The sequence below is a fragment of the Carcharhinus amblyrhynchos genome, chromosome 12 (assembly GCF_965287045.1).
Source record: "Carcharhinus amblyrhynchos chromosome 12, sCarAmb.v2.hapA, whole genome shotgun sequence".
Taxonomy (NCBI): domain Eukaryota; kingdom Metazoa; phylum Chordata; class Chondrichthyes; order Carcharhiniformes; family Carcharhinidae; genus Carcharhinus; species Carcharhinus amblyrhynchos.
Genome location: NC_137335.1, coordinates 13,869,812 through 13,894,640, shown reverse-complemented (window position 1 = coordinate 13,894,640; position 24,829 = coordinate 13,869,812). Strand labels below are relative to the sequence as shown.

General features: G+C 47.6%; 1 protein-coding gene across 1 annotated transcript in view; it reads left to right on the top strand.

Moving 5' to 3' along the window:
• Nucleotides 1-24,829, top strand: part of slc24a3 (solute carrier family 24 member 3) — a 344,477-nt gene that overhangs the window by 36,697 nt on the left and 282,951 nt on the right. The gene's annotated exons all lie outside the window — the stretch shown is intronic.

Genomic DNA, 24,829 nt, shown 5'->3' with positions numbered 1-24,829 from the left:
ACATCTGTGTGTATGTGCGTGCACATCTGGGTGCATGTGCGTGCACATCTGGGTGCATGTGCGTGCACATCTAGGTGCATGTGAGTTCACATCTGGGTGCATGTGCGTGCACATCTAGGTGCATGTGAGTTCACATCTGGGTGCATGTGCGTGCACATCTGGGTGCATGTGAGTTCACATCTGAGTGCGTGTGCGTGCGCATCTGGGTGTGTAGGCATCACATCTGGATGTGTGGGTGTGCACGTCTGGGCATGTGTGCGTACACATCTGGTGCATATGATAGAGTGACCGTGGGGAAAATATTCCCATCAGTAAGAGAGACTAAGATCCGAGGGCGTAGCCTCAGAGTAAAGGGACAACCCTTTAGAATCGGGATGAGGAGGAATTTCTTCAGCCAGAGGGTGGGGAATCATTGCCACAGAAGGCCGTGGAGGCCAGGTCACTGAGTGCATTTAGGACAGAGATAGATAGGTTCTTGATTGGTAAGGGGATCAGAGGATATGGGGAAAAGACAGGGGAATGGAGTTAAGAAGCTTATCAGCCAGGATTGAATGGTGAAGCAGGCTCAATGGGCTGAATGGCCTAATCCTGCTCCCACATCTTATGTGCACATCTGTGTGTGCCCATGTGTGTGTATGTGCCTGCACATGTGTGTGCTGATGCTCTGGTGGAATTCCTGAGAGATTGTGGAGGATTATTTTAGCAATGATGAATGGTACTCCAGAAAACATTGAGTGCTCCTGTAAAGGAGTGTACAGTCATTTGAGTGTCTCAATCTGAAAGTGGCGTTTGTTAGTTAATTATATCACCCACCTTTGATGATGTGAATGGATTGTGTTTTATTGAGATAAACTGAATCCCGCAAGTATGCTCTGCAGCTGGGAAAATTGAGACTTGCCATAGTAACCAATGTGCTATTTCTGCAAAGAATAAATGATCATCCATCAGCTAAACAGGCCCCATAAGTTGAAGCGGTGTTTTAAAGGAATAAAATAGTCTGAAATCATCTTTACTGCTCACCCTCAGAAACAGAAGTGCGCTGTGATAGTCACATGACAGATCCTGTGTCTAACAGAGGCATAAGTTGCTTCTCTTTTTTCGATACTGGACTGGATCTCACTGCAGCAGGATATCTTACAGTACGCGCTATTCATTACAGCTTCCTACTGCCCCCTCCAGCTGAAATTGTCATGGGGCAATGGGGAGTGGGGGATGGTGGGGAGGAGAGGGTGGGACTGGGTGTGAGTGCGCACTAGAAATGCCTGTCAGGAATGTTGTACAGTGAATCACTCTGTGCGTGTGTGTTTGTGTGTGTGTGTGTCTGCCAGCTTCAGACAGCAATCTGCTCCATGGAAGAAACTCATCATGGACGGCATGTTGGCACAGTGGTTAGCACTGCTGCCTCACCCCGCCAGGGACCCGGGTTCAATTCCGGCTTTCGGTGACTTTGTGGAGTTTGCACATTCTCACCATGTCTGCGTGGGTTTCCTCTGGCTACTCCAGTTTTCTCCCACACTCCAAAGATGTGGGGGTTAGGTTGATTGGCCATGCTAAATTGACCCTAAGTGTCAGGGAGACTAGCATGGTGAACGTTTTGATTTGATTTATTATTGCCACATGTATTGACATCCTGTAGAAAGTATTGTTTTTTGCGTGCTATATAGACAAAACATACCATTTATAGAGAAGGAAAGGAGAGATTGCAGAGTGTAGTGTTACAGTCATAGCTAGGGTGTAGAGAAAGATCAAGTTAATGCGGGGTAGGGCCATTCAGAAGACTGACGGCAGCAGGGAAGAAGCTGTTCTTGAGTCAGTTGGTACGTGACCTCAAACTTTTGTAACTTTTTCCTGAATGAAGATGGTGGAAGAGAGAATGTCTGGGGCCCGTGGGGTCCTTAATTATGCCGGCTTCTTTGCCGAGGCAGCAGGAAATGTAGACAGAATCAATGGATGGAGGTTGGTTTGTGTGATAGATTGGGCTACATTCACGATCTTTTGTAGTTCCTTGCGATCTTGGGCAGAGCAGGAGCTGATACCAAGCTGTGATACAAGCAGAAAGAATGTTTTCTATGGTGCATCTGTAAAAGTTGGTGAGAGTCGTAGCTGACATGACAAATTTCCTTAGTCTTCTGAGAAGGTAGAGGCGTTGGTGGGGCTTTCTTAACTGTAATGTCAGCAGGGGGGGACTAGGACTCATTGTTGGTCATCTGGACACCTAAAAACTTGAAGCTCTCGACCCTTTCTACTTCGTCCCCATTGATGTAGACAGGGGCATGTTCTCCTTTACGCTTCCTGAAGTCGATGACAATCTCCTTCGTTTTGTTGACATTGACAGAGAGATTATTGTTGCCGCACCAGTTCACCAGATTCCCTACCTCATTCCCGTACTCTGTTTCGTCATTGTTTGAGATCCGACCCACTACAGTGGTGTTGTCAGCAAACTTGAAAATCGAATTGGAGGGGAGTTTGGCCACAAAGTTATAGGTGTATAAGGAGTATATTTGGGTTATATGTAGGGTTGCTGGATAAGGCCTGGATGTGATTGTTGTCAGTGCAGGCCCGGTGGGCCAAATGGCCTCCTCCTGCACTGTAGGGATTCTGTGAAATGTTTGCCTGTGTTATGCAGCTGTTTAAAAAAAACCACAATGTGAACAAATTTCCCCCTTTGTGTCCCCGCTTGAGTTTACAATCTGTCAAACAACCGGTTTTCAATGCACAGGGTGGGCAGAAGAGGCAATTTTGTCTTAGAGGCACCAATATTTATGAGCTTCGTTGTATGAGGAAGGGTTTGGGGATTTTGTAACTGCGAGATGGAAGCGAGATCTCCCATCTATCTGGGTGTGTTTTCAGCGAGCAAGCTACAGGAAAACAAGCGAATGTGTTTATTGTAAATAAGTGGAGTTCCTCAGGATCAAGTCTGCTGCAGTTACTGAAGCAGTCTGGTTATTCCAGCTCCCTTGCTGTCTTTCCTTCTCTTTGTCTTATTTCTTTTTAAGCGCCTTGCATCTGGAGCCTCTCTGATAGTGGTCAGGGTGGGGTTGGATACAGTTTTGCACTGGAGAGATGGGCTTGTTACTAAACAATTGAGAGAACCACAGTGGTTCACACACTGGAGCAGTTAGTATGACTTTTCTTTGGAAAGTTCAACTATTTTATATCTGTGCACATTGTAGGTCACCTTATTGCTCCTTGAGCTAGGGTGAAGGGTTTTGGTGGAGTTGTAGGCTGGAATTTTCCCAATCCGATTCCACGGGAATCATAGCGAGCGGGACACGTACCATGCAAACGGCCGTTGACCTTGGGCGCGGTTTTCCGGCCTTGGGACAAGCGTGGCTGGAAAATCCCGCCCATAGAGTTTTACAGCATGGTAAGTGGCCCTTCTGCCCATCACGTCTATGCTGGCCAGCAAGCACCTATCCATTCTATTCCCATTTCCCAGCATTTTGTCTGTAGCCTTGAATGCTATTGTATTCTGATTTGATTTGATTCATTATTGTTACATGTATTGCGATACAGTGAAAAGTATTGTTTCTTGCGCGCTATACAGACAAAGCATACCATTCGGATTGGCGGTTGGTGACTAGTGGGGTGCCCCAGGGGTCGGTGCTGGGGCCCCAGCTATTTACCATTTATATAGATGATCTGGAGGAGGGAACCGAGTGCAGGGTGTCGAAATTTGCTGATGACACCAAGATTGGGGGAAAGGCAAATTGTGCGGAGGGTGTGGAGAGTCTGCAGAAGGATCTAGATAGGCTGGGCGAATGGGCCAGGAACTGGCAAATGGAATTTAATGTTAGCAAGTGTGAGGTGGTCCACTTTGGTGGGAAGAATGGTAGGAAGGACTATTACTTACGTGGCGAAAAACTGCAGCAGGCGACGGTGCAGAGGGACCTCGGGGTCCTTGTGCATGAGTCGCAAAAACCCAGCCTGCAGGTGCAGCAGGTGGTCAGGAAGGCGAATGGGATGCTGGCCTTCATAGCGAGGGGGATTGAATATAAAAGTAGGGAGGTCTTGCTGCAGCTGTATAGGGCATTGGTGAGGCCGCAGCTGGAGTACTGTGTGCAGTTTTGGGCGCCGCACCTGCGCAAGGATATTTTGGCCCTGGAGGGAGTGCAGAGGAGGTTTACTAGGCTGATACCAGAGTTGAGGGGATTGAGCTATGAGGAGAGGCTGAATAAACTAGGCTTGTACTCGTTAGAGTTTAGAAGAATGAGGGGAGATCTCATTGAGACATATAAGATGATGAATGGGATGGATAGGATAGAGGTGGAGAGACTCTTCCCGCTCAAAAAAGACAGTAGGGCTAGGGGGCACAGCCTCAAGATAAAGGGGAGGCGGTTTAGAACGGAGTTGAGGAGGAACTTCTTCACTCAAAGGGTGGTGAATCTCTGGAATTCTCTGCCCGTTGAAGTGGTGGAGGCTGCCTCGCTAAATATTTTTAAGAAGCGGGTTGATGGGTTCTTGATAAGAGAGGGGATTAAGGGTTATGGGGAGAGGGCCGGAAAGTGGAACTGAGCCATGACAGATCAGCCATGATCTTATTGAATGGCGGGGCAGGCTCGAAGGGCTAGATGGCCTACTCCTGCTCCTATTTCTTATGTTCTTATGTTCATAGAGAAGGAAAGGAGCGAGTGCAGAATGTAGCGTTACAGTCATAGCTAGGGTGTAGAGAAAGATCAACTTAATGCATTCAAAAGTCTGATGGCAGCAGGGAAGAAGCTGTTCTTGAGTCGGTTGGTACATGTCCCCAGACGGAAGAAAGTGGAAGAGAGAATGTCCGGGCTGCATGGGGTCTTTGATTATGCTGGCTGCTTTTCCAAGACAGCGGGAAGTGTAGACAGAGTCAATGGATGGGAGGCTGATTTGTGTGAACGGACTGGACTTTATTCGTGACCGTATGTAATTTTTTGCGATCTTGGGCAGAGCAGGAGCCATACCCAACTGTGATACAACCAGAAAGAATGCTTTCAATGGTGCAGCTGTTAAGGTTGGTGAGAGTCATAGCTGACATGCCAAATTTCCAAGTGCTGATCTGAATGCTTCTTAAATGTCTAATGGTTTGCAGCCTCTACCACCCTTTCAGGCAGTGAGTTCCAGGTTCCCACCACCCGCTGAGCGAAAAGGTTTTTTTCCTCAAATCCTCTCTAAATTGCCTGTTGCTTATCTTAAATCTATACCTCCTGGTTACTGACCCATCTCCTAAAGGGAAAAGTTCCTTCCGATCGACCCTATCAATGCCCCTCATAATTTTGTACACCTCAATCAGGGCCCTCTTCAGCCTTCTCTGCTCCAAGGAAAACAACCCAAGTCTATCCAGTCTCTTTTTACAGCCGAAACACTCCAATCCAGGCAACATCTTGGTAAATCTCCTCTGCACCCTCTCTAGTGGGTGCATCGTGGCACAGTGGTTAGCACTGCTGCCTCACAGCACCAAGGACCCGGGTTCAATTCCCGGCTTGGGTCACTGGCTGTACGGAGTCTGCACATTCTCCCCGTGTCTGCGTGGGTTTCGTCCGGGTGCTGTGGTTTCCTCCCACAGTCCGAAAGACATGCTGGTTAGGGTGCATTGGCCATGCTAAACTCTCCCTCAGTGTACCCGAACAGGTGCCGGAGTGTGGCGACCAGGGGATTTTCACAGTAACTTCATTGCAGTGTTAATGTGAGCTGACTTGTGACTAATAAATAAACATCAAACTAGTGTGATTACATCCTTCCTATAGTTCAGCGACCAGAATGGTGCACAGAACTTGAGCAAGTGTAATGGTAATTTCGAACAAGGAGCGTCGGCAGCCGTGGGAATTGGATTGGAAGAAAAATCTGTAACATTTACTCGTAGGATCCCGGGGATGAGGAATGTCGCTATTCAGAAAACTGAAGAAGCTGGGATTATACTCCACTGAGCAGGGAAAGTTGACGAATTTAGTGAAAGGCATCCAAAATTATGGAGTCAGATAAGGCGAAGCTGATTCCAATGGCAGAAGGCGTTGACTAATGGAGGACGTGGATTTAAGAGAGAGGGAAGATGAGGGCTGGAATTCTCTGTCCGTTCACGTTCCGCCACCGAGAATGGAGAATTTGGCCAAATCTCCGCTCACTGCAGCGGGACTGGAGAATCCTATCACGGGCGAGAATGAAGAATTCCGGCATGTTTTTAGCGCAGTGAGTTATGATGCTCTGGAATGTGCTGACTGAAGGGGCGAAACTTCAATAATAACCATCAACAGGGAATATACTTGCAAAGGGAGTCAGTCTCAGGCTGTGGGGAACAAGTGGGGGTGTGGGACTAATTGGGGCCCAATGGGCTAAGTGGCTGCCTCCTAAACGGAAGATTCTATGCTTCCACCACCCTAAGGCTTTGACATCTAAAGTACATTGCGGGCTCTATTCATTGCGATCTCGTTCCAGAAATCCTAAAGAGGATCTCTGAGCCTGCTAAGATGCATCTTGCAAAAATAACAGGGGTTGAAAATATTTAGAAAATCGTAAAATTGCATTCAGTTTTAATCAAAAGTTGTAAATCCCAACAATTACATGCGTTGACTGTACTTTTTATGCATTGAAGTAATTCGGGGAGGCGATGGCCTAGTGAGATTATTGTTGGACTGTTAATCCAGAAACTCAGCTAATGTTCTGTGACCTGGGTTCAAATCACAGCAGATGGTGGAATTTGAATTCAATAAAATTCATAGTCAAATGGACCAAAGATTAACCAATGCACCGGGTGTGAGATGATTTGCAATTACCAAGACAAGCTTGACAAAACTCAAGATTTTTTAAATAAATTTGTGGGACACATGCAACACTGGCTGGCCAGCACTTATTGCCCTTGAGAAGTGGTGGTGAGATTTGATTTGATTTATTATTACTGTCACATATATTAGTTTTCCATGAAAAGTATTGTTTTTTGCGTGCTATACAGGCAAAGCATATCATTCAGAGAGAAGGAAACAAGAAACCGCAGAATGTAGTGTTACATTCAAAGCTAGGGTGTAGAGAAAAGTCAACTTAATGCAGGGTAAGTCCATTCAAAAGTCTGACGGCAACAGGGAAGAAGCTGCTCTGGAGTCGATTGGTACGTGACCTCCAGACTTTTGTATCTTTTTCTCAATGGAAGAAGGTGAAAGAGAGAATGTCCCGGGTGCATGGGGTCCTTAAATATGCTGGCTGCTTTGCCGAGGCAGCAGGACAGAATCAATGGATGGGAGGCTGGTTTGCGTGATGGATTGGGCTACGTTTTGTAGTTTCTTGCCATATTGGGCAGAGCAGGAGCCATACCAAGTGGTGATACAACCAGAAAGAATGCTTTCTATGGTGCGTCTGTAAAAGTTGGTGAGAATCATAGCTGACGCACCTAATTTCCTTAGTTTTCTGAGAAAGTAAGTGGGCTTTCTTAACTAGAGTGTCGGCATGGGGAGACAAGGACAAGTTGTTGGTGATCTGGACACCTAAAAGCTTGAAGATCTCGACCATTTCTACTTTGTCCCCGTTGATGTAGACAGTGGTATGTTCTCCACTACACTTCCCGAAGTTGATGGCTATCTCCTACACTTTGTTTAGCTGCCTTTTTGAAATGCTGAGGTTGGTGTGCTGTGGTGTATAACTCCCGGATGAATGAGTAGGCTGTGACGAGGCACTCAAATTGGAGTGGATAAAACACCCTGTCCTATAACTTATCACACAGGGCATGACCACTATGAGACAAATGAACAAGAGGAAGGATAAGTGCATTTATCTGCATTGTATAAAAAAAAGTGTCATGGGGCGACACGATGGCACAGAGGTTAGCACTGCTGCCTCACAGCACCAGGGACCGGGGTTCAGTTCCCGGCTTAGGTCAGTATCTGTGTGGAGTCTGCACATTCTCTCCGTGTCTGCATTGGTTTCCTCCGGGTGCTCCGGTTTCCACCCACAGTCCAAAGATGTGCCAGTTTGGTGTGCAAACGATGTGCAGAATAGGGGGATTGGCCATGCTAAATTGCTCTTTAGTGTTCAAAGATTGCAGGTTTGGTGGATTGGCCATGCTAAATTGCCCCTCAGTGTCCCAAGATGTGTAGGTTAGGTGGGTTGGCCATGCTAATTTGCTTCTTAGTGTCCAAAGATGTGCAGGTTAGGCGGATTGGCCATGCTAAATTGCCCCTTAGTGTCCAAAGATGTGCAGGTTAGGTGGATTGGCCATGCTAAATTGCACTTTTGGGTCCCAAGATATATAAGTCAGGAGGATTAGCAGGGTAAATACGTGGGGTTATGGGGATGGGGTCTAGGTAAGATGCTTCATTGGAAAGTCTGCGCAGACGCAATGGGCTGAATGGCCTCCTCCTGTACTGTTGGGATTCTGTAAGTTAAGGACAACAGAATGTGGTTTATTTTAGATGGTTTTATAATGACACCATGTTGACTCCCTGTTGTGTATACCTGTGTTGTGTAGGAGCCGGACAGGAATGGGTCGATCCCATGACACCACCATGGTGGATGCAGTGCGGATCAGATGTAATGTATTCCGATCTGGCTGGGATCAGCAAGCGTCTACTATTCCTTCCAGCTATCGTAGCAATAACGCTGCAAATGTGTAGCCAGAATGTAACAGCCCTTTCTGGTTTACGGAACCAGGAAGTGGCCCATTCGGAAAGTGGGATCCTGCCATTTTTGGATGGGCGATTGGACTTTTATTCTCCCCCTGTTCCTTATTTTCAGATCTTTTCATCTGGGTCAGGAAAGTGCGACCACAAAACAAGAGAGCGGCTCTTGAAACCGGTGCGACAAGTTCCTCTTGATGGTGGATAGTTTGTTAGTGGTTACCAGTTAGTGTTGTGGTTCCGGGTCACAGTCTACCCAGCTCTACCAACCCCTGAGTGCTGTCAACGGAAACCGGTTGCCCTAGGAGACGGTGTGCAAAAGCAACGTGCGGTGAAATAATGCTCATAATGAAAGGCCAAAACAGATGTTCGAAACCGAATTTAGCAGCGAAATAAATACTAAAATGAGAAGCGTAAGTGGTGCAGCTTATAGGATTGATGGGTTCATTCAGAAATTATTCCTAGTAGAATCATAGAGCCCTACAGTGCAGAAAGAGGCCCTTCGGCCCATTGAGTCTGCACCGACCACAATCCCACCCAGGTCCTACCCCACATCCTTACATATTTTACCCACTAGTCCCTCTAACCTAAGCACTAAGGGGCAATTTTAACATGGTCAATCAACCTAACCCGCACATCTTTGGACTGTGGGAGGAAACCGGAGCAAACCCACGCAGACACAAGGAGAATGTGCAAACTCCACACAGACAGTGACCCGAGCCGGGAATCGAACCCAGGTCCCTGGGGCGGTGAAGCAGCAGTGCTCACCCACTGTGCTACCGTGCCGCCCAGTGACGTGATTGTCCAGGATGGACAACCTTGTGAAAGCAAAGGGGCCCGGTTGCCAAAGCGAGAGCACTCCCTCCGAGCTCCTGGACTGGCTAAATCGCAACTCGTTTCTGAAATGGTACTTACTGTCAGTTCCTTTCGAAAACAAAGAAGAGTACAAGCACAGAGTCCTTCGGGCCTCCAAGCCCTTTCTAAACTACCAAAAAACCTCCTGCCCTTACTCAGTCTGTATCCCCCTATTCCCTCCCTATTCATCTACCTATCCAGATGCCTCTTAACTGTTGCTAATGTGCCTGCTTCCACCACCTACACTGGCAGCACGTTCCAGGCACCCACCACTCTCTGTGTGAAAAACTTCCACCGCACATCTCCCTTAAACTTTCTCCCTTAAACTTTCCCCCTCTCACCTTGAACCTTTTCCCTCCCTTGTAATTGACACTTCCATCTTTGGAAAAAGCCTCTGACTATCCACCTGAAGCATTAATTTATTCCGGCACCAGCAACTGCCCTTCAAAAGAACATTATGATCTGATTTATTATTGTCAAATATATTAGTATTCAGTGACTATATCCTGCACTATACGGACAAAACACACCATTCATAGAGTACATAGAGGAGAAGAAAGGAGAAGATGCAGAATGTAGTGTTACAGTCATAGCTGGAGTGTGGAGAAAGATCAACTTAATGCAAGGTAAATCCATTCAAAAGCCTGACAGCAGCAGGGAAGAAGCTGTTCTTGAATCGGTTGGTACATGACCTCAGACTTTTGTGTCTTTTTCCTGACGGAAGAAGGTGGAAGAGAGAATGTCCGGGGTGCGTGAGGTTTCTAAGGCAGCGGGAAGTATGGACAGGGTTAATGGATAGGAGGCTACATTTGTGATGGACTGGGCTACATTCACAAGCCTTTGTAGTTTTTTGCAGTCTTGGAGAGAGCAGGAGCCATACCAAGCAGTGATACATCCAAAAAGGGTGCTTTCTGTGGTGCACCTGTAAAAGTTGGTGAGAGTCATAGTGGACATGCTGAATTTACTTAGCCTCCTGAGAAAGTGGAGGCATTAGTGAGCTTTCTTGACTATAGCATTGGCGTGGAGGGACCAGGATAGTTTGTTCAACAAACACGTTGGAACATGCCGAGATCATGAAAGGTGCAACAAAAATGCAAATCTTTGTTTTGTTCTTGTCTAGTTTCATTTCCTTCTAACTCTTATCATGTGTGGAGGCAGTGATGTAGTGGTATTGTCACTGGGATAGTAATCCAGAGACTCAGTGTAATACGCTGGGGACCTGGGTTTGAATCTCACCACAGCATACGATGATTTGAATTCCATAAAAATCTGGACTTAAAAGTCTAATTGTTGTAAAAACCCATCATTAATTGTTAAGAAACCCACCAACGCCTCCACGTTCTCAGAAATCTCCAAATAAACCTGTTGGACTTTAACCTGGTGTTGTGAGACTCCTTACTGTGCCTATACCAGATCACCGCCGGCATCTCCACATCATCACTTTCTCAGAAGACTAAGGAAATTCGGCATGTCCACGACAACTCTCACCAACTTTTACCATGTACCATGGAAAGCATTCTTTCTGGTTGTATCGCAGCTTGGTATGGCTCCTGCTCTGCCCAAGACCGCGAGAAATGACAAAGGGTCATGAATGAAGCCCAGTCCAACACTCAAACCACCCTCTCACACATTGACTTTGTCTACACTTCCCGTTGTCTCGGAAAAGCAGTTAGCATAATTAAGGACCCCACGCACCCCAGACATTCTATCTTCCACCTTCTTCTGTCGGGAAAAAGATACAAAAGTCTGAGGTCACGTACTAACTGACTCAAGAACAGCTTCTTCCCTGCTGACATCAGACTTCTGAATGGACCTACCTCGCATTAAGTTGATCTTTCTCTACATCCTAGCTATGGCTATAACAGTACATTCTGCACTCTCTCCTTTCCTTCTCTATGAACGGTATGCTTTGTATAGTGCGCAAGACCAATACTTTTCACTGTATACCAATACACGTGACAATAATAAATCAAATCAAACAATTCCCTTTCGGGAAGGAAATCTGCCTGAAATGATCCTGTCTGGCCTCTATGTGACTCCGACAATCTGGTAGACTTTCCGAAATGGTCTAGCCAGCCACTCATTTCAAGGGCAGTTAGGGATGGGCAATAAATGCCCTTGCCAATAGTGCCCACATCCTACGAATGAACAAAGACAAATGATATTAGTCCTGAGGAATGAACTTCCAGATTTTGAATACCCCAGTGTCTCCATTTAACATAGAATCATATAACGCAGAAGGAGGCTGTTCAGCCCAGTGAGCCTGTGCTATCCTTATGGTCCCACTCCCCTGTACTTTTTCCGCTGACGGACGTTTAAGTATTTATTAAAACCCTTCCTGAAAGCTTGTATTGAATCTGCTTCCACCACCCTTTCAGATCAGAGTAACATGCCGCGTGTGAACGTTTCTCTCCACATCACTAAACCCTGTCGAGTTTGCAGAACGATTTTGTCTGTATTCTCACACACTGCACCAGCCACAGGAAGAGAGCCGTTCCACCTCGACCCAGATTCTACTCACTTTCACTTTGAAAGTGATGCAGCAATTCAGGAAACAAAGACTTGCATTTATGTCGCAACTTTCACAACAGAGTCCCAGAAGAGGCCATTCGGCCCATCACCGACTCAGAGTATCTTGCCTCGGCCCTTTCCCACACCCTATCCCCCTAACCCCACGCGTTTATCATGGTTAATCCATCTAACCTACACATCTGGGGACACTAAGGGGCAATTTATCATGGCCAAGCCATGGAGGCTTTCGGCGGTTGGGGATGAGTGGAGGGGCATGAGGAGGGTCTCCCAAGCTTTATTTTGAAAAGATCCCTTCAGGCATGACTTTCCCCTGGGGAGTGGGGTGCGTGAACCCTTGAAAATTCTCGCCCGACTTATGAAAATTGTGGAGGTATAGGATATGCCTGACTCTACAGTCCAGCTAAGTTGGGACCTGAGCTCCTGACACAGACCAGGCTGCCCCTTTGAAAGGCACTCCCAAGTCACCCCCAACTTGGGGAAAATACTTCTGTCCAATCGCGGTAAATTGAATTCCCCCCTGTAGCAATCCCCCAGACTAATCCTTCAACCTAGCAAACCCCTCAGTCTGTGTACACACACAATGTGGTCTATTTAGGGGAGAGCATGGTGGCACACTGGTTAGCACTGCTGCCTCACAATGCAGGGGAATCGGGTTCGATTCTGGCCTCAGGTCGCTGTCTGTGTCTGCACGTTCTCTGCGTGGGTTTCCTCTGGGTGCTCCCGTTCCCTCCTACAGTCCAAAGATGTGCGGGTTAGGTTGACTGGCCAAAGTAAATTGACCCTAGCATCAGGGGAATTAACAGGTTAAATGTGTGGTGTTGCGAGAGTGGGGCCTGTGTTCGGTGCAGACTCGATGGGCTGAATGGCCTCTTTCGGCACTGTGGGGACTCTATGATATTTACCCAATCCTTTGCTTAAGCATCCATCTCGGCGTGTTTAACATGCACAGCAGGTGGTTTGGTTCCCTTATGCCATGAAAGTTCAGAAGGTTGGAGCTTATCCAATGCTGAAGAGGCTGACCTGTGGTTTCCTGTTAATCGCTCAGTCAACTCGCAAGAGATATTATTATTCACGAGAGCAACCGACCGTGATGGTTTTGGGGTTCATGTTTGCTTGAAGGGTGTCTTAGGCCTACTCACTCAGGATGCATGCACGGCATCAAGACTAATTTTGCTTCCCCTGTACAGTTTCACTCGACACATTATCTGAATTTATTCTGAAAGGAAAACCACGACTCTTTGCCAAATTGCTCACTGTGTTTTCAATGTGATAAAGATTTGCTAAGAGCTAATAATTGTAAGTGTTGCTGGAAACCTGCAGTTACCTCAGGTTTAAAAGGAGATTTTTTTCTCTCGCTCAGGAACTGTTGCTCCTTTGAATTTGGGCCTGGGGAGGAGAGGGGGTGATATTTCTGGCTGTGGGGGGGAATGAGATGGTCGCACATGGGGAGGCGAAGGCCCAGTGGTACTATCGCTAGGCGATTAATCAAGAAACTCAGCTAATGTTCTGGGGATCCGTGTTCGAATCCCACCATGGCAGATGGTGGGATTTGAATTCAATAAAAAATATTTGGAATTAAAAGTCTAATGATGATCATGAAATCATTTGGGGCAGCACAGTGGTTAGCACTGTTGCCTCACAGCGCCAGGGACCCGTGTTCAATTCCCGACTTGGGTCACTGTCTGTGTGGAGTTTGCACATTCTCCTTATGTCTGTGTGGGGTTTCCTCCGGGTGCTCTGGTTTCCTCCCACAGCCCAAAGATTAGATGGATTGGCCATGCTAAATTGCCCCTTCGTGTCAGGGGGACTAGCTAGGATAAATGTATGGGGTTATGGGGATAGGATCTGGGTGGGATTGGTGTAGACTCGATGGGCTGAATGGCCTCCTTCAGGATTTTATGATTGTGGATTGTTGGAGACGCCAGAGTGTGGTGACTCGGGGATTTTCACAGTAGCTTCATTGCAGTGTTAATGTAAGCCTACTTGTGACACGAATAAATACATTTTAACTCTCAGACAGAATATCTCACCCAGGCCCTCTCCCCTGCCCTATTTAACCTGTGTGTTTTACCACGGTCATTTTTGCTGATTAAAATGTAGCCCTGGATTTATTTATTTTATTCATTCTTTGATGTTGCTGGGTCTTTTCTCCCATTCATAATTGCCCTTGAGAAGGTGGTGGTGGTGAGCTGCCCCTGCAGTCCATCTGGTGTAGCTTGGCCCCACTGAGATTTTGACTCAGTGACAGCGTGGCAACGGCTGAAATGTTTCCAAGTCAGAATGTCGAGCGACTTGGAGGGGAGCTGGTAGATGATGTTATTCCTATGTAGCTTTTGCCCTCTAGGTGGCGGGGTCATGGACTAGAAGGTGCTGTCGAAGGGTTGGTGTCTTGTGTAGGGTGCACACTGCTGCCACCGGTGGTCAAAGGAGTGAATGTTTCGGGTGGCGGGTGGTCAAGTGGGCTGCTTTGTCCTGGATGGTGTCAAACCTCTTGAGTGTCGTTAGAGCTGCACTCATCCAGGAGAGTGGAGGCTATAAAACAATAAAACCAGAAAGAGCCCTCAAGTCTTTCACCCCGGCAGACATTCTCCATGCCCCATATCTACACACATTCCCATGGTGCCTCATTCCTTCTACTGCCAACCTATGCCCCTCTACCCATGCTCCACTCCCCATTACAGCCCTATACCAACTTAATGCCAACTCCTGCTAACCCATAATCCATAACATCCTCCATGCCAACTCACCCAGTATCCATTGTGAACAGACCCCAGGAACCATGCCAGGCAATGGTTAGCACTGCTGCCTCACAGTGCCAAGGACCCAGGTGCAATTCCGGCCTGTCTGTGTGGAGTTTGCGCATTCTCCCCGTGTCTGCGTGGGTTTCCTCTGGGTGCTCCGGTTTCGTCCCACAGCCCAAAGATGTGCGAGTTAGGTTGATTGGCCGTGCTAAATTGACCCTAGTGTCAGGGGATCAGCAGGGAATAGGGCCTGGGTGGGATTGTGGTCGGTGCAGACTCAATGGGCTGAATGGCCTCCTTCTGCACTGCTTGGATTCTATTCCATGATTCTATCTATTACAGACTTTGCAATATTTTAACAAAACACTTTAATTGCTAAAAGCCCATTCAATATATTTAAATGCTTCATCTCTTAGTAAGAAAAACATTTGCATTCATAGCCCCACATCAACTGCAGCTAATATCTTAATAACTACTTAGTTGTCAATCAAACTGTTACAGCTCCCAATGTGATAATCATAGGTTGTGGAAGCAGTCAAGTAGAAATAATATCATAATAATAGTAGGCAGGTGCATGTCAACAAACATCAAGTGAAATCTAATGTAAGCAAGTTATTTTTTAGACTGTAGAATGGCTTTTTCAAAATTTAAAGGGCAGGAGATTTAAATGACTCAGGAGCTTGACAGTTCCACTGAGCTGATCTACTTTTTCCCACACTCATGTCTACCCTTAACAATCCCAAAGAGATGCTTGACATTGTCCAAAGTTTACCCCACCTCACTAGAGAGCTCCAGTGGGTTTAGACATTTTCCCCCCAAATGACCAAAGCCCACATTTTTTTTTTCTGAAACTGTGGTGATCAAAACTGACTTCTTTGAAATGTGCAGCTGCCTCTATGAACTGTGGCTGTGTGGAAAAAGTTCTGACCTCCCATTTTGGCCACCTCCCCTAACGAAATAGATAGGTGCTGGATTTGGGGAGGGGCTTCTACATTCTGGGCACTGCCACCATGTTGGCTGAGGCACAGGAACCCTCCCTTCTCAGGGGTAATTCAGGCCTCCGCCTTGTACTCAGTTACCTACCTTATAATAAGTTGATCTTTCTCTACAATCTAGCTATGACTGTAACACTACATTCTGCATCCTCTCCTTTCCTTCTCCCCGACATACTTCATGTACAGTCTGCATAACGTGCAAGAAACAATACTTTTCACTATATCCCAGTACAAAGAACAGTACAGCACAGGAACAGGCCCTTCAGCCCTCCAAACCTGCGCCAATCATGATGCCTGCCTAAACTAAAACTGTACGCGCTTACGGAGTCCGTATCCTTGCAGTCCCATCCTATTCATGTATTGGTCTAGTTGCCCCCTTAAATGCCACCATCGTACCTGCTCCCACCACCTCCCTGGGCAATGTGTTCCAAACATTCACCAGCCTCTGTGTAAAAGAAAACTTGCCTCTAAACCTTTCCCCTAGGCATTGATTTTTCTACCATAGGAAAGAACATGGGACCATCCGTGCCCATACCATTCATAATCTTGTAGATTTCTATCAGGTCACCCCCTTAACCTCTGTGAGGGCATTCCGAGTTTATCCAACCTCTCCTCAGAGCTAGTGCCCTCCAGACCAGACAACATCCATGTGACAATAATAAATCAAACCAAGTCAGCGGGGAAGGGCCCACTCCACCGTGGTACTGATGGAACAGCGTTCTCTGCATTCTGGGCACAGATTTCTAGTGTTGACAAATCTGGCCTCTGCAGAACCCAACACAAAGAGAGGCCTGTTGCTCCGAAGTGTTGGTACTGCTGTTTTGTTTTGGCAGAGTTGTTCTGAAATGATTTGGTTCTGCATGTGCTGAGAGGCAAAGTGAGGAGTGTTTGCTTAATCCTGGTGTGCCGTAGACTGCGGGGAACTGCTTGGCAGGAGCAAGAAGTGTCCTTGTGCCTTTGCCTGATGCGGGCGTCAGCATGTTCAGAGCTGTACGGCAGGGGCATGCTTGTCCAGCCCCGTCAGCTGTGGGCCATGGGTAATATATGGGGTTATGGGGTTAGGGCCTGGGTCGGTGCAAACTTGATGGGCCAAATGGCCTCCTTCTGCAGTATAAGATTCTGCGATTCTGTGCTTTCCAGCTTGGACGTTGTGGTCACGAAATATCGAAGTGGATTTCTTCCGCAACACCTGATTCAGTGTAAAATCCAGATCAGGTCCTTTCGATTCATAGAATTATAGAATCCCTACAGTGCAGAAGGAGGCCATTCAGCCCATCGAGTCTGCACCAACCACAATCCCACCCAGACCCTATCCCCATAACCCCCGCGCAATTCCTGCGCCAATTCTAAAGTCCCCCCCTCCCCCACCTCCCCACTACGGAGGAAGCTGGCAATTGGGTTTGGGTGAAGGTGGGAGTGTAAAATCAGGGGCATGGCACAAGCACCATGTTCGTTGCCTACCCACCTCCGCTGGCACTTTACCAGTCTTGCACTGGCGGGCGTGTTTGCTCTCGGGATGGTCAGGGCCCTTGCCGGGGGGGGGGGGAGCAATTAATTATAAATCGCCACCAGTGGTGGGGGCCCACATGGACCTCAGTGACTTGCTGATCTTGTCGGGTGCACAAGGAAACCAGCTATTCAGACACTGTGTATCACTTGCTCCTTATTCCCCCACCCTGCCACATCTCTGATGCCAATACCAGTTCCCCTCGTTGGGGTATGTCAGACTGACCCCGGCGGTAACCCCCCAGTCCAACTCACCTGAGTGCCCAGCTCCAGGTACCAGAGCGCCTGCACTCCCAGCGGTGGCCACGGCACTCGGGGGCACTGCGTGAGCCGTCGGCCACCTGACTGGTGGCTGATCTTGGAGGCAGGACTTCCTGCCAGTGTCGCTGTGAGTCCAGCCCGATAATGGCCTGGTCTGATGGTAGGAAGATTGGACCAGGTCTTGCTGGTCAGGAAGAGGTGGGCTCATTCCCACCTGGGTGGGAGGGTGAGGGGTGAGGGCCACTGCATCCACAAGGAATTCGACCCTTGGTGTGCGTGCATGTGCATGCGTATGTGTATGCGTGTGTGTGTGCATGTGTGTGCATGTGTGTGTGTGCGTGCGTGTGTATGTGCTCGTGTGTGTATGTGCTCGCATGTGTATGCATGTGCGTGCATGTGTATCCGTGTGCATGCATGTGTATGCATGTGTGTGCATGTGTATGCATGTGTGTGTGCATGCATGCGTGTGCATGTGTGTGTGTGCGTGCATGCACGTGTGTGTGTGCACGTGTCTGTGTGTGTGCGTGTGCATGTGTGTGTGCGTGTGCATGTGTGTGTGCGTATGTGTGTGTGTGCATGCGTGTGTGCGTGTGCATGCGTGTGTGCGTGTGTGCGTGCGTGTGTGCGTGCGTGTGTGTGTGTGTGTGTCACTGAAGCAGCAAATGTTACTTAGCGCTGTGACAGAGTTGTAGACATCACCCTCTGTCCCCAGAATATTCAAAGTGAACCAGCCTCACTAACAGTGAACTGCAACAGATTCAAACACACACACAGAGCCAAAGCAAGTGTTTTGCCTCTGGCACATATCAGTGAAATGAAAAGAAGCAGATTAACCTTCTCGTATACTCAGAATCTTCTGGAACTTGCAGCTTCCTTATTTTGTTTTTTTTGCCATATCCACCGCTCCCAGAGCGATAGAAATTAAACTGAGCCTAGTGCTGCTGGAGTGCCACTGTCCAGTATCTAGTGGGCAGCACGGTGGCACAGTGGTCAGCACTGCTGCCTCATAGTTCCAGGGACCTGGCTTGGGTCACTGTCTGTGTGGAGTCTGCACATTCTCCCTGTGTCTGCGTGGGTTTCCTCCGGGTGCTCCGGTTTCCTCTCTCAGTCTGAAAGACGTACTGGTTAGGTGGATTGGCTGTGCTAAAATTCTCCCTCAGTGTTCCAAACAGGCGCTGGGAGTGTGGCGACTTGGGGATTTTCACAGTAACTTCATTGCAGTGTTAAAGTAAGCCTACTTGTGACAGTAATAAATAAGCTTTAAACTTTGAACCTGGATTCAATTTCTGGCTAGGGTCACCATCTGTGTGGAGTTTACACATTCTCCCCATGTCTGCGTGGGTTTCCTCCAGGTGCCCAGGTTTCCTCCCACAGTCTGAAAGATGTGCTGGTGAGGTGAATCGGCCGTGCTAAATTCTCCCTCAGTGTATCCAAACAGGCGCTGGAGCGTGGCGACTTGGGGATTTTCACAGAAACTTCATTGCAGTGTTAATGTAAGATTATTTGTGACACTGATAAATAAACTCTGAACTATCTGATTCTGGTGAGGGCTAAATGCGTATGTGTGCGCATGCATGCGTGTGTGTGTCTGTGCGTGTGTGTGTATGTAAGTGTGTGTACATATGTGCGTGTGTGTACATATGTGCGTGCGTGTGTCCTCTACAGTGCAAACCTGGCTTGCGTACCTGTCGTGATGGGATTTGAAACCTGGCCCCCAAATTCTGGCCTGCCCCATTGAATTATAGTCCAATGATATTACCGCAATAATACCACTGTTTCCCCTTCAACGGAACTTTGCATGGCCCATGTCCTGCCCGCTATGATTCCCCTGGCAGGCAGGATGGGAAAATTCCCGTGTTCATCTCTTCAAAACTTCCTGATTTACCAGGTTGGAGGAAGTTGGTTGGGTTAGTCTGATTGACGCAATCGCAGCATTACAAGATTAATCCATCCCCTCAACTCCAGATCTAAAAGATCCTCTCAGTACACACACAGTTTAATGTTTATTTATTAGCGCCACAAGCAGGCTTACATTAACACTGCAATGAAGTTACTGTGAAAATCCCCCAGTTGCCATCGGATGTAGAAACAGCTCTGAACTAGGAAGGCCATTTCATTCTCTATACATGAAGCGTTACTGGTGATAATGCACAAAGTTGATAATGGATATTTTGTATGTGTAAGAACCATAGAAACCTTACAGTGCAGAAAGAGGCCATTCGGCCTATTGACTATGCACCAACCCTCTGAAAGAGCACCCTATCTAGACCCATTCTGTCCAGCCTATCCCCAGAACCCCACACATTGGTCATCTACAGACACGCACATTAACAAGCCCAGACATGTATGCCCTGTCTGGAGCACTGCCCCCAGCCAGAGCTCCTTCCCTCACATGGGGTGGGATTTTCCAGCCACTCTTGCCCCAAGACTGGAAAGCCTCGCCCAAGATCAACGGACCTTTCCACGGTCAGCCCCTCGTCCATTCCGATTCCCGTGGCGGTAAAATTCGCCCCGTTCTGTCGAGAAACCGCAAGTTAGAAGCTCCTAGATTCCCCCCCACTATTTACCTGATGCTAGCAAGGCTCCCAATGAGTCTATTGAGTTGCCTGCCTCATAAGGGAGAGCAGGAGAGTAGGGAACAGCACTGGGAAACGGGCAGGCCAGCCCGTATTTTTGGGCCTGACCCCCCCCTCCTCTATAGTGGACCCCCAGGGAAACTGAAAGCTCTGCCCAGTAACTCAAAGATGGGATGGGTGAGTTTGGGCGAGTGTGTAAAGTAGGCGATGGTGCATTAGTGGCCCAATTTGTCTGATGATTTTAACACCCAGTGATTGTTGATTTGCCGTCACTCGTTTGACATTATTTTGCAAGCCCAACATTATCTCCAGCTGTGGAGTACAGGAAGTCAGAAGGTAGCCTTTATTTTGTCAGCTTCAATATCACTCGCTGTTCAAAGTATTCCAGGAATGGAATAAAAACAAGAATTCTGGAAACATAAAATGGCCCAAAGGGAGAAGATAGTAAAATGTTTTGCTTGGGAACTGAAAGTTAAGCCCCTGTAATGTGTTGAAGTTGATCAGGGAAACAGAGTTCCTGTAGCAACATGTATTTTCAATGCATGTATAGACTGCAGATAAAGTTTAAAGTTTATTTATTAGTGTCACAAGTAGGCTTACGTTAACACTGCAATGAAGTTACTGTGAAAATCTCCTAGTCGCCACACTATGGCGCCTGTTCAGGTACACTCAGGGACAATTTAGCATGGCTAATGCACCTAAGCAGCATATCTTTGGACTGTGGGAGGAAACTGGAGCACGCGGAGATTTTTAACAGTTAGTGTCAAAAGTAGTCTTACATTAACACTGCAATGAAGTTACTGTGAAAATCCCCTTGGTTGTCACACTCCAGCGGGTACACTAAGGGAGAACTTAGAACCAGCTTGTCTTTCAAACTGTGAGAGGGAACCGGAGCATACGGAGGAAACCCACTCAGACATGCGGAGAATGTGCAGACTCTGCACAGACAGTGGCCCAAGCCGGGAATCGAACCTGGTTCCTGGAGCTGTGAAGCAGCAGTACTAACCACTGTGCCACCGTGTGGTTGAGTTCCCTCTGTCACGTGGCCTAGGCTGTCTGTGTGGAGTTTGCAAATTCTCCTCCTTGAGTGTGTGGGTTTCCTCTGGGTGTTTCGGTTTCCTCCCACAATCCAAAGATGTGCGGGTTAGATGGATTGGCCATGGTAAATTGCCCCTTAGTGTTAGAGGGGCTAGCTAGGGCAAATGCGACGGGTTATGGGGATAGGAGCTGGCTGAGATTGTGTTCAGTGCAGCCTCGATGGGCTGAATGGCCTCCTTCTGCACTGTAGGGATTCGCTGATTCTATGAGTTTGGACTTTAGAACATGTCTAGAATGTGGAAGAAATTCCTCATGGGGTAGTGTACCTTTCCATCCTCAGCAAAAGCGTTTAGTCAACTTAATACTGTCATTGTTAAGACATAATGGTCAGGGTTTTTCTGTAATAACAATGGCAAGATGCTAAGTCTGACACCAACTTCTGGTGTGGAAATTGAGAGGCTGCTGTTAGATGTCCCATTGCTCCCCAGGGTTCGCTGCTGCTGTCTTCACCACCCAGGATGGAATTAAATCCTCTCTGCAGAGAAGGGCTAAATGTCAAAGTGGTGGGAGTGGGATTTAATCAGGGTAGGATGCCCCCCGCTCTGCCCCATTTAAGTCCAGGGCGGGAAAGCTTATGGATGGCCCACTTGAAGGCCTTAACCCATCACTACCGGTATCCAACCAGCAGTGGGCAAGGGTCTCACCATGGCACTGGGCTCCTGGTGTGACCCTTGCAGTTAGACGCACACTGCCTGATTGAGAGACCCCCCCCACTGCATCAGGAAGTGGTTGAGGGCCAGTGAAAGCCAATTCGATATCCTTGCTGCCCACCCAACTTTGCACCTATCCTGCAACCCACCCCCCCCCAACACACCCTCACTCACCAGTGTCCCGGGTCATCACTGATACTGAGACTCTGGTTTGTTATTTTTTATTAATAGTCACAAGTTGGCTTACAATAACACTGCAATGAAGTTACTGTGAAAATCCCCTAGTTGCCACACTCCGGCGCGTGTCCGGGTACACTGAGGGAGAATTTAGCATGACCAGTCCACCTAACCAGCACATTTTTCGGACTGTGGGAGGAAACCGGAGCACCCGGAGGAAACCCACGCAGACACGAGGAGAATGTACAGACTCCACACAGGCAGTGACCCAGGTCGGGAATCGAACCCAGGTTTCTGGCACTGTGAAGCAGCAGTGCTGTCTACTGTGCCACTGTGATGGGTGTTCTGGAAACTTTCAGCAGGGGAGGGATGTCCCTGGGGCCCTTAACTGCAGGAAGGCCCATTACTGCCCAGTTAAATACTTGATTAGCTCCCAATATGATGGCTGTTTCCCAATGTTAATGATGTGGGGCTCCCACTGGTTCACACAATGAGATCCCTACTGCCTTGATTAAATTCTACCCATAAGCCAAAATCACTAGATGACATGCATTTAACCACTAGTTCCACATTAAGAGTGGTCCAAAACAGGTCTCATGCACAAAAGAGTGAGTTTTATTTAACAGAATAACAAAGTAATAATTACTGCAGAGAAACCTAACCAGCCCTGAAAAGATTAATTTTGCAAGTGTGGAATCTTATTCCCTCAGAAGAAAATTAATGTTGCACTGTTGTTTCAAAAAAACTTCTTTTCTTTGGGCGGAATTCTCCCAAAATATCTGGGAAAACTGATGAGATTCCCACTGGGTGGTTTGGCGTGATTCACCCACACCTGGAAATGTTTCTATAACCTTCTCACTGAATTCACAAACACTTAGAATTCCTTTTTTGGAGAGGGGACCATAATACCGTAGAATATCGACAGTGCAGAAGGAGGCCATTCAGTCCATCGAGTCTGTACTGACCACAATCCCACCTGGGCCCTATCCCCGAAAGCCCACATATTTATCCTGCTAATCCCCCTAACAAACACACCCCAGGACTTGAAGGGGCAATTTAGCATGGCCAATCGACAGAACCTGCACATATTGCTCCAGCACTAAAAGAAAGATTTATATTGGGTATCTATTTCATGTTTAATTCTCTCTCGGATGTAATGGTTAATATCAACGGACACTTTTCTTCTTTAGTGTGTGAAAGATGTCTTGCTGTGATTATTCTCTAAATAATGTGTGTTTCTGATGACGCTAATGGAATATATCCTACTGCGGTTTGCTTTGGTGAGTGCCCAATGTTACATACACAAAGGCACAGCCTGAAATTTCAAAATGTAAGCAAGCTCTATAACTCTTCCACCTAAAACCCGATGGGCCCGTCAACAGGGTTTTACGGAGCAGGTTTGTGCTGGAGGTTCCTGGCAGCTTTATGTCTTTCTGTTTGACCAGCATGCCAGAGGCTGCTGTGTACACTGTAGCCCGTGGAAACACAGATGAGGCAGATAAAGAACTTGCGATTCTGCAGAGTGTGGATTTGCAGCACTCCATCCGCGTTGTCTCTATGCAAACGCAGAGCACAATCAGATTTACAAGGCCTGGAACGACATGAGATGTTATTTCTTTTGGTGCATGTGCCTAATTCCGTCCAGGGTAACATTTGAGGCGGGGGGGGGGATGTTGGGGGGTTGGGGGGGGGGAGCAGCTTGACATATGAGTGCCACAAAATGGTCAGAATTTGAGAGTAAAGCATACAACTTTTATATGTACTTTAGAAAGGAGAGAAGAACGGAAAGAGGTGAAAAGGGGATTCATCTTTTAAATAACACTAGAAAGAGAGGAAATAGAGAATCGAAATCAAACAGTAGAAACTCTGATCAGAACAAAGAAAAATACAACAGAGGAACAGGCCCTTTGGCCCACCAAGCCCGTGCTGGCACACAGTTTCTATCCCTCTGTTCGTCTCCTGCTCATGTGTCCATCAAGATACACCTTGACTGTTGCTAAGGGCAGTACGGCGGCACAGCGGTTAGCACTGCTGCCTCGCAGCGACAGAGGCCCAAGTTCAAATCCCAGCTTGGGCCACTTCTGTGCGGAATCTGTGTGTTGTCCGCGAGGGTTTCCTCCGGGTGCTCTGGTTTCCTTCCACAGTCCGAAGGACGTGCTGGTTAGATGCATCAGCCGTGCTAAATTCTATCTCCGTGTACCCAAACAGGAGCATGAGTGTGACGACTATGGGAATTACACAGTAACTTCATGGCAGTGTTAACGTCATGTTACTTGTGACACTAACAGATAAATAAATAAATAAAGCTTCCACCACCTCCGCTGGCAGTGCGTTCCAGGCATCCACCCCCCTCTGTTTGGGAAAACATCCCCTGCGCATCTCCCCTAGATGTACCACCTCTCACATTGGAGGCTTCAAACTATAATAGGACTTCTCTAAGGGCAAGGTTGCCAATTCTGCAGGATTGGTCTGGAGTCTTCATGAGTTGACAATCTATCTATGAGAAACATATCAGCCATGATCGAGTGTTGGCGGAGCAGACTCGATGGGCCAAATGGCCTAATTATATTATCCTGTATCTTATGGTCTTCAGGACACTGCTGTGTGTTGCCCTGGAGGATTATTTATTCATTCTTTCGTGGAAGGTTGGGTGTCACTAGCCAGGTCAACGTTTATTGCCCATCCCTAATTGCCCCTTGTGAAGGTGGTGGTGAACTGCCTTCTTGAACTGCTGAAGTCCATCCATAGTGCTGTTAGGGGAGGGACTCCCAGGATGTTGACCCAGCGACAGTGAAGGAACGGCCGATGTATTTCCAAGTCAGGCTGGCATGGTGTTAGGAAGGGAGTTTGCCAGTGCTGACACAG